Consider the following 15,553-nt stretch of genomic DNA (forward strand, 5'->3'; position numbering starts at 1 on the left):
GCAATCATAGGGAAGCTGCTGCCAGCTGCTTTTTGGAGCTCAGAGTTTAAGGCACACACGCTAGGTACAATCTAGCAGGCTCAAGACCCAAGACAGGGCATACCCATCGCACTTCGGGTGATATTAGCAAAACTCAATGTTTTGGACGGTTTGGAATCAATCATAACCACTTATATTGCCCTGAGCAGCCCGCCAGACAATCAGAGCCATGAAAGATCTGGGTAGAAGCGTCCCTTACCATGAACTTGTATTGGTTAATGGCATCACAAGATTTGTGCAAATGACATGCACCTTGTATGACCTATTACTGATCTCCTGGAACTGGATCAACTACTTTGACTCGTGAGATGGGCAGAGTTTACCCAGAAAGTTTACTCGCACTGTAATGTGTAAGCTCACAGGACACTTCCACTCACCTTGGCCCTAGTGAAAGTTTGCAGTGGAATTTAATTTGCCAGCTCTGTAGCGAGGTACAATGGCGTGTTCCCGAGATACATGTATGTTCTTGGGAAAGACAAGAGTGGTGCAGCGACCGATTTACTAAAGACATTCGAAGCTCTAGTCGAGCTTTCGTCATAAGCACACACCACAAATCTGAACCACATGTCCGATTCCATCAAAATGAAAAGCAAACACTCCAGGAATCAGGAAATATGCTGCCAACAACCTATAGTATGTATTTATTTATTTATTTAACCGGTTGGATAGACACTCCTCCCAGAGGTATGGTGCATACTGCAAAAAACGGATAGCAGGGGCAGTCCCTTTTCAGGGTGCCTTTACATATTTGTAATAATTATGTTGGTGTAGGAGAGTCAGGTAATGCAGAGGTGATGTGTTGGGACACAAAAAAGGGGCATTTGATTTTTAGCTGTAGGGTTGTAGCTACATGAACATATAGGGCCGATTCACTACTGCACGTATGATTTACGCTAAAACGAAACTGTAACTTATGCATCATAGCGTACGCCGAATCACAAACACGACCTACACCTTTACAAAGGAAGGCAAAAGTGAAAACGTAAAGCGCACGCCTTGGAGAAAGTTACCACGTAGGGGTAAATTACTCTAGGGCAAACCTGCAGTAAAAGCATGTAAACAATTGAAAACAAATATCAAATGGGAAAAAAATCCTAAAGCAACACTATTAACCCCAATATTACACCAAAAACCAAATAAGTGCCCAATGGCCACAGAAATCATGCAGACATGTGCAGAATGTCTGCCCAAATCAACTTCACCATTGGCAGCATGCACACAAGATGCAAGTCATACCATGGAAGGCCTCATGCCAAAACAGGCACTGCTCCACTCCTCCACGCTCCCCTGAAGCCCACACCTAACGCATAGCTCGACTTGAGCACTGCCAGCAAGTATACCGAGGAGAAACACATCAAGGAACACTGGCCTTGCCTGCTGAGACTCCCCGAGGCAGCACCTGTGCTGCTAATAGGACAAGTCTCGCACAAGTACACAGATCACTCCAGAAAATGTCCTCCTGTCAGTTGCACAGATCACTCCAGAAAATGTCCTCCTGTCAGTTGCACAGATCACTCCAGAAAATGTCCTCCTGTCAGTTGCACAGATCACTCCACAAAATGTCCTCCTGTCAGTTGCACAGATCACTCCACAAAATGTCCTCCTGTCAGTTGCACAGATCACTCCACAAAATGTCCTCCTGTCAGTTGGTGCTAGCTCTCCATTCCCAGGAAGAGGAGGAGGAGCTGCTGGTGCAGCTGCTGCAGGTGCCCGGCAGCAGAGGAGGCCACAGTCTGAGAGGACATTTACTGCAGGATATCCCTCCGTATCACTTCCCTCCACATGTGATCATGGACATGTTACAGGAGAGGGAAGGAGACTTCCAACCACCAATGCATGTACTCAGGCCATCAGGGTGCACGTGCAACTGTTGGCAGTCCTGCATGGCCTTGCCACAGGTTCATTCCAGAGGGCCAGTGGCATAACACCTAGCACATCACAGCTCAGCCTGTCGAGCACACTACATCAGGTAGTGGCATGCATCACAGGACGTGGCCACCCATGGATAACCATGACACAATCCATGGAGGAAAGGTTATAGGTAGCCTGCCTTTTCTGTGCTGTGAAAAGATTCCCAAGGGTACTAGGTGCTGTCAACCGCACCAATGTTTCCTTATGCTCTCATTAGGAGGTTGCAAATGTCTACCGCAACCACCACTGATGGCACTGCGTTAACGTGCAGGTGTTATGTGATGCTGGGTGTGTCTTCACTGATGTGTATGCCAACTTCCTGGGCTGTTGACATGACACCTACATCTTCTGGCACTCAAGAGTGTGCACCCAGTTGCAAGCTGGAGAATACAGGGAGACGTGTTTGCTGGGAAAGTCACCAAAGAATCACAAGAGGTGCACACTCAGCGTGTGTATACATACACAATCCTTCCTGGGCGCACGTGTGCATGTGCCCAGGACTATGTGACCACACATCAACCATTACAGGGGTAACACCCACAGATTCATGTGACTGCTCACTGGAAATTTCCAATTGCCACTGTCATCAACTATGGCCTTTCACACACAGGTGAAGCTGTTACGCTGTCTGTCCATATCATATGACACCCTTGAGACACATCACCACCTAACATTAGAGGTATAACACAGTACATAGGGTCACCAGGAGCATCATGGAGTGGGCTAGTGAAATTCTAAAGTCCTACTTCAGATGCTGCAACCGCTCAGGTGAGGTGCTCCGGTACATGTCTGATTTCATGTGCAAAATTCTCCTTGCCTGTTGTGTGCTACATACTATTGCAGTGCACAGACACACACATTGAACAAGTACCTTCCCTCAGGCCCCAGGAGATATATCAGTCCAGTACCACTGGTGGACCATGAGGGCAATGCAGTAGTGTGAGCAATCGGCTTGTCCACAGCTCCTTTACCTCAGAATTCATGGTTTAGGATGTATCAAATGGCAGCTGGCAAGTGTGTGCCAACGAGGACAGGATGAGAATTGGCTGATGCCAGATGGCAATTTACTATCTCCTGAGACACCATTGTACAGATGTCTGTGGATATGCAAACACATACACACATCGGCAACACTTGGATCGGTCAACGATTGTCCCCCTATAAGCCAAATTGCCACACGTGCACCTACACACATGGTGGCAAGATGACACAACCCATTCACAGGACATATGCACACGCACAACCTGGTGAGGAAGTTGTGGCGGCCAGATTACAGCAACTGTGGGCTGCTAAGCATATCTCGCCGGGAGCAACACCAACTGCTGTTGGTGTACCCCCAGATACCTCCAGTCACAGACTCGTTTTAGCTGCTGCACATTCAGAAACTGAAAAACAGCAAACATACATCTCTATGGGGGACAAAGCAAGGTCCTTGCCCCCATTGCTAAAGAATAAATGGGGCAGTTAATCACTTTACCCCCCTGAACTTGGGACAAATGGGCGATGCTGCTTTTTTAATGGGGATTATCATTATACATTGTTTTAAAAAAAAAAATATTGATAGCAGAAAATCAAACTTCACATCAGGATCATTGAATCCCCCTCAGCCTTTCACAAAGCCATCAAAACTAACCTCTTTGTCTGACTGTTACAACATGTATTTTATGACAACATGCACTAGCATGTATTCTGTGATACAATGTAAACACTTTTTCTGAACTGTAAACAAGTACTCTTGGGCGGCTTCCTTGTAACCCCTAATCAAGCCTTCTTAAACTCTAATATAGCGCCTTGATGCCTGCGGGCTGTAGTGCGCTCTACAAATTTGAATAAAAAAATTAATAAAAATAAATACACTTTAATTTTCCTTCAGTCCTAATGTGGATTGTCTGTCCTGGAAAGGGCAAAGTTAACGGAGCCTCGGCGCTCCATCACTTGAACCAATATGAATGTGCGAGGCACACGCATGCGCGGTAGGGAGCCTGTGAAGCGGCAGTTCACTGCAGAGAAGAATAAAGAAGGTTTACGCTGCGAGAGCTTCCTGTCATTATTGCAGGCCTGGGCCTGCTCGTGTGTATGTGTGTGGCTGCACTCTCCCTGCATATCTCCTCTCAATGAGGGATAATTGCAAAAGAACCCAGGAAGACTCAACATGGATGATGACCTGCTAGTTAACGGGAACCAATGAATTGGCCTTGCCCAACCACACATGTCCCACGCAGACACAGACATGCAGAAACATGTGCACACACACACATAAGATGCAGACACACACACTCACACAAACATGCTCGCAGACACCCACGCCGCTCTCTCAAACAAACACACGCATCCATCATTGTTTCTTACCTGCCAGCTCAGCTCGGTCCCTCTTTCCACTCCGATCCCAATGAGCACTCCCAGGCCAAAGCCGGAACCAGGAAGCTTGGACTGAGTCAGAGCCCGGGACTAGCAGTTTGCACATGTTCCAGGCTCTGAAACTTCAATGCCCGATGCTTCACATTCAACACAATGAGAGATGGCTGTACAGGAGCACACTTTGTAGTACAGATGGTCTCCAACTCTGTGGAGAATCCCGTCCTTTGAACACATTTGTCCTGTATATACAGGCGATATTTTTGTAAACTCTGAATGTATGTGTCACAATTTTAACAAGTGACTGTCATTCAATTCTAATGTGAACATATTTATAAATAAATAATATAGTATATAATTGTTCTTTTATAACACGCTTAATATCAGAGACCAGTTTCTAAGCGCGAGACTGGGATTCAAACCCGAGCTATCCAAGACAAACGCATTGCCCCTGAGCTATCCTCCCAGCCCCAATCACTGAAGTTCTCAATTTTAATGGAGATCATCTTCTTTTGATTTTCATTTTTCCAAAGTAAAACCCCAACGCGTTTCGCGAGAGAAACTACCTTCTACAGGGGCAATCTATAACATTGTTTAAAAGAACCAAATTAGTATTTTAGGTAAGGATGGGGAAACCCACAAACATATCTGCACATATTTTTTATGAAAGAAAATTGTTTACATACTATTCACAGTTTTGACAAATGAAAACCGAGCATATGTTTCCCCTTTAGTATTCCATTGATATTCAAAAAACCTCGACTGATATTTAGTAAAGCGATATTAAAAACACTGAAAATAAGATTCAGATTAAATAAATGTGTCTTCATAATTTAAGACCCATCACCTAGAAAACAGTTCAAAACACTGCAGGTGCCCCTCAAGTAATAGAAACCTTTGGTTCTACGCTATAAAACCGAATCCCAAAAACTCGAAATACAAAATTACGAAGCCCACTTGTTTGCATTTTGTAATTTGAGTTTTGGGGATTTTGGCTTTTTCCCTCTGCTGGCCATGTAATGTATGCGGGGGACACCCCTGCGACCCCTGCAGCCCATAATACTGAACTAGGGGGGGGGCACCCCCGCAACCTCTGCTCCCCTTGTTAGGTATTATGGGCTTCGATTTGTTATGCCAGGTCAAATGCACAGTAAAGGTGCATTCAACCTTTTTTTTCGAAATTTTGGGGTAAACCCGAAACCTTTGTGTTAGTCCCTTAGGAAATCCCAAAAGCCAGACATATCTACACCCCTTATTGTTGAACCATTATAGAGAACACATCATATGCACCGCCGATGCCTTCAAATGGTTAAAGTACCTGTAATGAACAAGGATCTGCTAATAGATTCCACGGTGGTCAGTCAAAATCTCGAAAACAAAATCTCGAATGACAAAAAGCCCGAAACAAAAATCTCGAAAAAAAAAATATCGAATTTTTTATTTATTTATTTATATATGTTTTTGGGGTCAGGTAAGTAAAAAAAAGGGGTAAAATAAAAAAAAAATGAAAAAAGGGGGGTTGGGGGGGAACCCCCCCATTTTGGAACAAAAACACATTGAAAAAAAAATTCGATATTTTTTTTTTCGGCCTTTTGTATTCGAGATTTTTGTTTTCGAGATTTTTTGATTCGGTATTATCACTATGAACCAGATTCCACACACTGTGAATCAGAAATCTAAAGAGAACTAAAAATAGTGCAAGAGAGGTTATTGGCCGAATCTCAAAAACAATAATATCTCGATCACCGATCCCTGATAAACCATAAGCTCCTGAAATACCTTATTTGTCCGAAAAATGTATCACCAGTCTGTAATAAAGAAATACTCCAATGTAAGAGATGCCCTTGGTGGCAGAAAAAGACACAGGAAATAAATTCAGTATTGCAGCTCAAGATTATGCCCAACGAGTGAAAAAACAAGGTCCTTTTTAACTCTTCCATAATCCGCCACACGTTATATGGGCTCAGTGGCAAAAGACTCCTGTAAAGGGTCTATAAAGTGAAGCACAACCTGTCCCTGCAATGACCGAGCCAGCATGCCGAACAGGCCACTCCTGGCGGGGAGAGATATACACCCCAGTCAGGCATGGCCTATTGCATGCCATTATTGTCGGGATTCCTGAAGGGACTGAGAGTGCTTCTGTGAACTGCTCTCAATTCACTTTTGCTGCCTGCTCCTCCATAATGGCCGGATGGATGGTAGGTTGACGGCCACTATGAACGAGCCAGCCCTGGTGCAGTCACTGGAGATTAAACATTCCTAGCTTGTAGGTCCTGTCCTGTTTGTACAGCAGTGATTTTGAGCCTTTTCAGGGATCCACATCTGATGTCGATTTCTTTGCAAGTTGAGTGAGTTGAGTGAGGAACCCTCAAACAGAAAGCTGTCCGCATTAGAGTAGCCAGTCTGGACATTTTCTTACTGTGGCATGGCTTTGTTTACTGGCAAAGCCAACCGGAGTAGATTCTTACATGGTAATGATGTCATATATATTGGTGAAGTCTGCATGCTCATGTATGGGCACAGCCAGCGTGAAAATGTTTCTTATACTAGCATATATTGTGGGAAAGGCATCATGAAAATATGTTGCAAAATGCTCCTGTGCACTGTTGGTGACTTGTACCATACAAACCCGATTGCAAACTGCATGGCTTTTTACCCAATTTTACACAGAAAGTGTGCTAGAAAATGCACTATTTTAACCTATTATTTTTTTTAATGTTCTGGGAGGCGCCCCTTAGAACACCTCTTGGTTGATTTGGGTTCCCTCGCTATGCTCGGTGCACCCACATATTCAAGGCAAACATTTGCACTCGCCAATTAAAAAAATCATCAGCTGCCACTGGTCTTGTGTTTGGTTTCCTTGCCTCGCTCAGAATTTCCACACATCACGGTGGCAAGCGTAAATGGCCCAATTCATCGACTTCAGGAGTCAAGCTGCGAGTTCTTAGATTCTGGATTTGGCTGTGTGATCTGAGAGGCTGTTGTGTTAGTAGGTTGTTAACTGTCTGTAGCTTGATTGGTGGGCACACTGACTTGACATGCGTAGGAGGTTGAGGTACTGCAGCTGTCTTGCCCATGTTGGAACAATGAGAATCATGGTTAAGGGTTACTAGATCAGTTTGTGAACTACATGTCAAAGTAGTATTTATTGGACATGGACAGCCTGACACGTGTTTCGAGCATAAACGTGCTCTTCTTCTGAGGCTGATAGTATATAAAGGACATTTGAGAAGGCCAAATAATATACAGTTACAATGGTCACAAATCAACAAAAGAGATTGGCAAGGCGGACAAACAAATAAAATATTTCCAACCATATTTATGACATTCCATTGAAAAAAGAGGGGGATGGGGTTGGGGGAAGGGTTTAGTCAAAATCCAACAACAACACAAATTATATAAATTTGAGAAAGTCATCTGCAAATTTGATACAAAATACACAAGGTTAATGAGATTTGCAATGGACAAAGGAAACAAAATAAACCAAATACTGTGTAACATAATGTTTTCATATTGAAGATTGGTATATTGGGGGATGGATAAAGAGAAACAAAAACGCAAATATTAGTTTAGCTCTGTTTGAGATGCATGGGTCAATTACAGCTGGGCAGATGCTCGCTAGAGCCCTTGTATATGCACAACCATATTGCTGTAAAGTACCTTGTATATGAGAAGAATCTTATCGGATCGCTAGTTGGACAAGGCAGGTATTTTATCCTGAAAAACCTGTCAATGTTCATAGTACTCTAGTAAAGAGACAAAAGAAAGGGCGCGAGGGTTACTGGTTTAGTAATGGACAGATTATAAAACTGGGTCTGAATTATCAATGTGGGTGAAAGTGCCTGATTCAAAATTGCACTATCAATAACGTGCCCAATAAGATAACGTGAACATACCTCTTAAGCTTTGCAGTTGCGGCATATAATGCATTTCCGATAAGGCAGAACAATTTGAGTGCGCGGTCAAGCACCATTGAAGCAGATAGTTGTCCGATGCTAGACCGTGAAGAGAAATAAAGTAAAGGACAAGTATGAGCATTGTTGAACTACTCGTAGTCCTCTCACATCTATTTCCGAGCGAAGCGCTCTGCCTGTATCCGAGCGGTGGTTTTAGGGACCATGTATCAATCGTCTTACCTTGGTGGTCGGCTCGTCTAGGATTGTAATCCCCAGACTAGTGCAGAGCCATTCACACGCTCGAGTGTTAGAAGGCTGACCAGCCAACAGTTGGCGCGTAACAAAAATGGCAAGGCTCCGCCGCCATCTTGAATGAGTATTCAGTCAATACAGAACCAATGAAAATACAAATAAGTAAGTGCATGCTGCATATATCGAAAATAGGAGATTTTCCTAAAACTGAACTATATAGAGTTACCATAACCAGAGGAGATGATATCAGTGTGAACGCCTAAATAGGGATAGAAAATATGAACTGCAGGATATAACAGACTAGACCATAGCTGAAATGAACACGTTCACAGTAAATTGGATCCTGTGAACTGATTAGAATGTGGTGTAACACCGAGAAGTCCAGGGTATTAGTAATACTCAAACTTCTGCGTAACATCTGCTCAGCTGTACACCCATGTAAACACTTCTAGGACATTTTGTGAATAAAAAATAACATTTACACCCCAATTGGTGATGTGCAGATATTTACACTCTCCAAATACGTGACAAAGTAAACCAAACCTGAGCTGCATTGGCATGTTTTAAACCCAGATCAAAGACATACTTCATTATAAAGACCCTCAGAAAAACTAATTTATAAAAAAACAGCAAATTCACGGTCAGAATTTAAGCCACAGTACACAGTCCTATATTTGCAAATTAGCCTTGCTTCAAGCCTTCGTAAATGCAATGTTAGGTTACCCCCACGTGGAGGCAACGTGACTTTGGCCAGGCCAGCAAACGTAATGTCCTGTTTGATCCTGTTTGAGATCCATCCAGTGGATGACTGTAACGCTCACCTGATTCCCACGGAGGCGCAGGTCCGGCTTCGAGTGCTGATGCTTCTTCAATGGTGAAGCGCAGGACTCTGAAGATGGACAGGAAGGGCCCCTCTACTCTGGCTTCTCCGGCTCGCAGGAATATTCCCCTGTGCGTGAAAAGGGAGTATTACCTACTGACTGAGTTATGCTCAAGCCTCCCACTCTCTTCCAACCCTCCACAATACCCTTCCACGATTCCCCGTGAAGTCTCAACTTAGGGTCAGGAAGGATGAGCTCTCCATCCTGCTTCTGATGCAGGGGCGTGTTGAAACCCAGTTACTTCACTGGATTGAGGATTGATGGGAGTTCAGGTAAGCTTGACTATTCAGGTAAGGCTCAGTAAAAGTTCTGTTGCAAGTTCAAAAGTCCAAGCTTAATAATAATGTTCATTGTCTTTTTCCCCTTAGGGGCCGGGGTTCGGAATGCCGGAGATATGGCGCCGACCCGAAGTGAAACGTGCAGTTCCAGTAATTGACAGGTAAGTTCTGGATGAGCGCTCGGGTAATGTCTTTGCATTCGCTCATTCAATGTCTTTGTCTTTTTTCCCCATAGGTGCCGGGGTCCGGATGCCTGGAAGCGGCAAGACCCGAAATGAAATGGGAATGACCCAAAAGGTAAGACTTAGACGGAAACTGAGCTTTTCCTATTCCCTTCCTTCTCTCACCTTGTTCTTGTCTTTTTCTCTCTAGGTTCTGGGAAGTGGCTGTGGATCCGGATGATCGCTGCTGAAGATGGTGGCGTCCAGGAAAGGTGAGTGAAATGCAGCGCTGCAGCGATCGTAGCGAAATGCTTTTAAAATGATGTCTTCCTTTTCAGGATCGTCGGTGTGATGTCTCTGTGGTGCTGATTTAGCAGGTAAGGCCTTTTGTCTCCCTTTGCAGGTGACCCAGGATACTGACAGGCGTGGCTGAGGTCCACATGCAGGAGCTGATACGGTGAGCGTCCAGCTGCGAGGAGCAGAACGCGAAGCGTGAGTTGCTGATTGGGTGTGGTTTAAATAGCTTTGGAAGAAGTTCCAAGTGTGTATCCTTCCTCCGATCAGGTATGTATCCTTCCCCGATCACACCCAGGTGGAAAGTAGTCCACAGGAAAAGTAGTTCCATTCAGGTCTCAAGAGGGCCTGGATGTGGCAGCATGGTCTGCATCAGGTAAGTGCACATTAAAACACTTGAACACATGTCTAGCTTTATGAGCCTGGCGCCTAAGGCGCCAGGACAGAGGTCCAACATGAGCCTGGCGCCTAGGGCGCCAGGACTGCGTTGAAAGGGCCCCAGGTTGGGCCCGCTGGCACTCCCCTGGGGGAAATGATGCCTGCCTCTGGGGTTGCTGGGTCGGACCTGGCTCCTTGGAGGTAGGCATCATGACAGTACCCCCCCTCAAGGCCCCTCCCAAGGTTCTTCCCTCCGGGGGTTTTGGCTTGTTCGGAAATCTCCGGTGAAACCTTTGTACTAATCGAGGTGCGTGGACATGGTTACTAGGCTCCCACGATCTCTCCTGAGGTCCATATCCCTTCCAGTCAACAAGATAGAAGAGTTTCGACTTTACCACCTTGGAGTCTAAAATGTCTTTAACTTCGAATTCTAATTCCCCTTCAATTTGAACTGGATCTGGAGGCTTGGACAATCGGGTTCCTGATTGTACGGGCTTCAAAAGTGATGCATGAAAAACTGGATGAATATGCATGTTGGACGGTAGATCCAGTTTAAAGGCCACTGGGTTGATTATAGCCTTGATGGGATAAGGTCCTATGAATCTGGGATTGAAGGTTCGCGGGCCCTTGAGGGATAAATGTTTAGTTGCTAGCCATACCTGGTCTCCTACTTGGTAAGGAGGAGTTTTACTTCGGTGCAAATCAGCGTTTTCTTTATACTTTTTCTTGGCTTGCTGTAAATGAGTTGCAGCTTCTTTGAAGGCTCAGGTTATTGTGGAATGCAGATGATTTACTGCAGGCATTTCCAGGGTCAGAGGTGGATCTAGGTCAGAGGTCTGAGGATGGTGACCATACAAAGTATAAAAGGGGGTTTGTCCGGTTCCAGAATGCACTGAATTGTTGTATGCATATTCTGCGATCCAAAGGATGTCTTTCCAATTTAACTCGGATTGGTGTAACATGCACCGAAGATGTTGCTCGAGAGTCTGATTTGTTCTCTCGGTTTGTCTGTCGGTCTAAGGGTGGTGGCTGGTGGATAACCGCACATCTATTTGTGCTAGTTGGCAACACTTCTTCCAAAAATGGGAGATAAATTGACTTCCACGATCCGAGACTAATATGGAAGGGAAACCATGTATGCGAACTATATTCTCCAGGAATTCCTTGGCCAACGTGGAAGCAGAAGGCAAACCCTTTAAAGGGATAAAGTGGGCCATTTTGGTGAATAGGTCCACAATTACAAGGATTGTGTTGTAACCAGCACAAGGAGGCAGGTCGGTTATAAAGTCCATTGACAGGGTGTGCCATGGTGCCGGTGGAATATCTAAGGGTTGAAGTAGGCCGGCTGGCCTTTTCTTTTGAGCCTTGTTTTGGGCGCAAATTCCGCAAGACAGAACAAAAGACTTCATGTCTTTTCTCCAAGAAGGCCACCAGAAGTGACGTTTGATTTTTTCCTCCGTTTTAGCGATACCAGGGTGTCCTTCCATTAAAGATTCATGATGATGGGCAATAACAAGTTCTTGCAATTCTTTACTTGGCAGAAACAACCGCTCCTGGAAGTAGGGTAAGTCATCCTTAACGGTGTAATGAGGACCCTTCTGACTCCATTCCAGTAAGGTTGAAGAGTCTAGAAGTTGTTTTACTTGCGTTTGGATGTCCTCAATAGTTTGCAATGAAGTTAAGCCTAGGATTCTTTGCTCAGGTATGATGGGCACAGGTTCTAAGCTCGAATTAGGTTCTTCGATGCCAACCCGGGATAAGGCGTCTGCTTTTCCATTCTTGCAGCCAGGGCGATAGGTAATTACAAAATCAAATTCCGCAAAGAATAGAACCCATCGGAGTTGTCGTGAAGAATGAGCTTTGGCCGTCTTTAAATACTGCAAGTTTCTGTGGTCCGTAATTACGGTAATGGTGTGTCTTGCCCCGAGAAGGTAGTGACGCCAAGCCTTGAAAGCAGATTTGATGGCCAGTAACTCTTTATCGGTAATTGCGTAGTTGATTTCAGGGGGAGAAAATTTTCTGGACCAAAAGGCCACTGGATGTAGTTGGTTAGTTTTTGGGTCTCTTTGCGACAGGACAGCTCCCATGGCCAAACTGGATGCATCGGTTTCCACTATGTACGGGAGATCTGGGTGCGGGTGTTTCAATACAGGTGCAGAGGTGAATTTGGTTTTCAGGTCCTGGAAGGCTTGTTCGGCCTCAAGAGTCCTTTCGAAGCGTTTGTTTTTCTTTAGGAGAGCGGTGATGGGTTGGACTGTTCGGGGAAATTCCGGGATGAATCTTCGATAGAAATTGGCAAAGCCGAGCATGCTCTGAACTCCCTTCACCGAGCTAGGAGATGGCCATTTGAGGATGGCGTCCACCTTTCGCGAGTCCATTCGGACTCCTTGAGGTGTCAGGATGAATCCGAGAAACTCAACTTCTGTGGTATGAAAAACGCATTTTTCGAGTTTTGCAAATAGTCTGTGCTGGCGCAATTTCTCAAGAACTACCCTAACATGTTTTCTGTGATCAGATTCTGAAGAAGAGTACACCAGGATGTCGTCAATGTAAACAATGACACAGACATCGATAAGTTCCCGAAGAACATCATTCATAAAGTACTGAAAGGCGGCAGGTGCATTGCACAACCCGAAGGGCATCACCTGATATTCGAAGAGCCCAAATTTGGTGCGGAATGCAGTCTTCCATTCGTCGCCTTCTTTTATGCGCACCAGGTGATAAGCTCCTCGGAGATCTAACTTGGTGTACACACAAGCGTCTTTCACCTGGTCGATAAGCTCAGGGATCAAGGGCAGAGGATAACGATTCTTAATCGTTATTTGATTTAGGCCGCGATAGTCTATACACGTTCTAAGGTCGCCTTCTTTTTTCGGCACGAAGAACAGAGCTGAAGAGACAGGAGACTTGGACGGGCGAATAAAACCATTGGCTAGGTACTGATCTAAATACTGGCGCAAATGCAGGTTCTCAGGTTCCGTAAGAGCATAAATCCTACTACAAGGTAGTTGAGAATTGGGTACCAGATCGATTTAGCAATCATAAGACCGATGGGGAGGTAACGTGTTAGCCTGTTCTTTCTGAAAAACGTCTTGGAATTCTTGGTATTCTGACGGTAGCTGTACAGGGGTGGAAGTTGCTGAGGCTAGACCCATAGCTGGATTTCTTGGATAACAAGCTGGTTCACAATCAGGAAAATTTATCTTCTTTGCTCGCCAGTCAATTCTGGGATTATGTGTTTCTAACCAAGGAATTCCAAGAATTACTTGAAATTGTGGGGCCTTGATCACATCAAACACGATTGCTTCCCGATGTCCATCCTGACCCACAAGCGTCACTTCAACAGTGGAATGCGTTACAGGCCCTGAGGCTATTTCGGTTCCATCTACTGTAATAATGACATCTTGGGTTACTTTCGGGCGGAGAGGAAGCTTAATCCTGGAAGCCAATTCACGGTCTATGTAATTTCCAATAGCTCCACTGTCGATGTATGCTTTTATAGCATGCAATTGCTGCGGCTGTTTTGGGTCCACGAGCACCATTGGCATGACAAAATGCGAGGTCAAAGAGTTAGTTTTCAAGCTCGGCAAGCGGACCCCTACGCTTGTCGGGCTAGGTCGTTTCCCGAATCAGGTGTCAGTAATTCGTTATCAGTAGCTTCAACCACCTTCTTAAGTGGTTTAACTGGACAATTTCGAAAAAAGTGACCGGAAGTCCCGCAATACAGACAAAGTTGCATTTGCCGCCTTCTCTCTCGTTCTTTCTGCGTTAATGGTCCTTTAACACCACCAATTTGCATAGGTTCAGATACGTCGGTACTCTTGGAGTTAGCGTGGGTTTTGATCGGTACTCGGTTTTCATACTTGAACCGATCTGCTTTTCTATTTTGAAGTCTGTGATCAAGTTGAACCACCAAGTCTATGTAGTCTGTGCAGACCTGGGGTGGGTTTACTATCTGAGCCAGAACATCCTTAAGCTCTCCGCGCAGGCCTCGATGAAACAATGTGATCCTTTTGTTTTCTGGCCATCCAGTTTCCACAACCAGTCTGTTAAAGGTGGCTATGTAGGACAGAAGATCCTGATTACCTTGTCGTAAGGATAGCAGTTCATTATCAAGGGCCTGTCCTTGAGAGTGTCGAGCGAACAATCTTTCCATGCTGGCCTGGAAGCCCTGAAAATTCTGGAGAATGGGATCATCCTGATTTACCAATGGAATGGACCAATCGGCAGCACTGCCACTGAGGTAAGATAGTATAAAGGCTACCTTGGTCTGATCGTTAGGGAAGGCTCCGGGTCTGCATAGAAAGTGTAAACGACATTGGTTCATAAAGACGGCATATTTCTTGGGATCCCCCGCAAAACTTTCAGGCGGGGCCAAAGGCATGTGTCCAGGTAGATTAATTTGTACCGGGTTACTCAAACCCATTGATGTGGAAATGTCTCCGGAATTAGGTAAAGGGGTGTGCCCTGCCTGGGCCTGTAATAACCTTTTGGCTAGGTCATCTGTTCTTTCCTTGGATAAGATCAGTTCTCTTTTGAGAGCGTTAGTCTCCTGGCGGGCTGAGTGCACCTCCGCCCGTAATTCCCCCAAAAGCTGGGCCAGCTGGTCAGTCTCGGAAGTCTCCATAGCGCCCGGGTGGGAAATTGTGGGTAGGCTTCGCGTTCTGTAACGCTCACCTGATTCCCACGGAGGCGCAGGTCCGGCTTCGAGTGCTGATGCTTCTTCAATGGTGAAGCGCAGGACTCTGAAGATGGACAGGAAGGGCCCCTCTACTCTGGCTTCTCCGGCTCGCAGGAATATTCCCCTGTGCGTGAAAAGGGAGTATTACCTACTGACTGAGTTATGCTCAAGCCTCCCACTCTCTTCCAACCCTCCACAATACCCTTCCACGATTCCCCGTGAAGTCTCACCTTAGGGTCAGGAAGGATGAGCTCTCCATCCTGCTTCTGATGCAGGGGCGTGTTGAAACCCAGTTACTTCACTGGATTGAGGATTGATGGGAGTTCAGGTAAGCTTGACTATTCAGGTAAGGCTCAGTAAAAGTTCTGTTGCAAGTTCAAAAGTCCAAGCTTAATAATAATGTTCATTGTCTTTTTCCCCTTAGGGG

This window comes from Ambystoma mexicanum, chromosome 2p (genome assembly GCF_040938575.1).
Source record: "Ambystoma mexicanum isolate Mex_15411 chromosome 2p, UKY_AmexF1_1, whole genome shotgun sequence".
NCBI lineage: Eukaryota > Metazoa > Chordata > Amphibia > Caudata > Ambystomatidae > Ambystoma > Ambystoma mexicanum.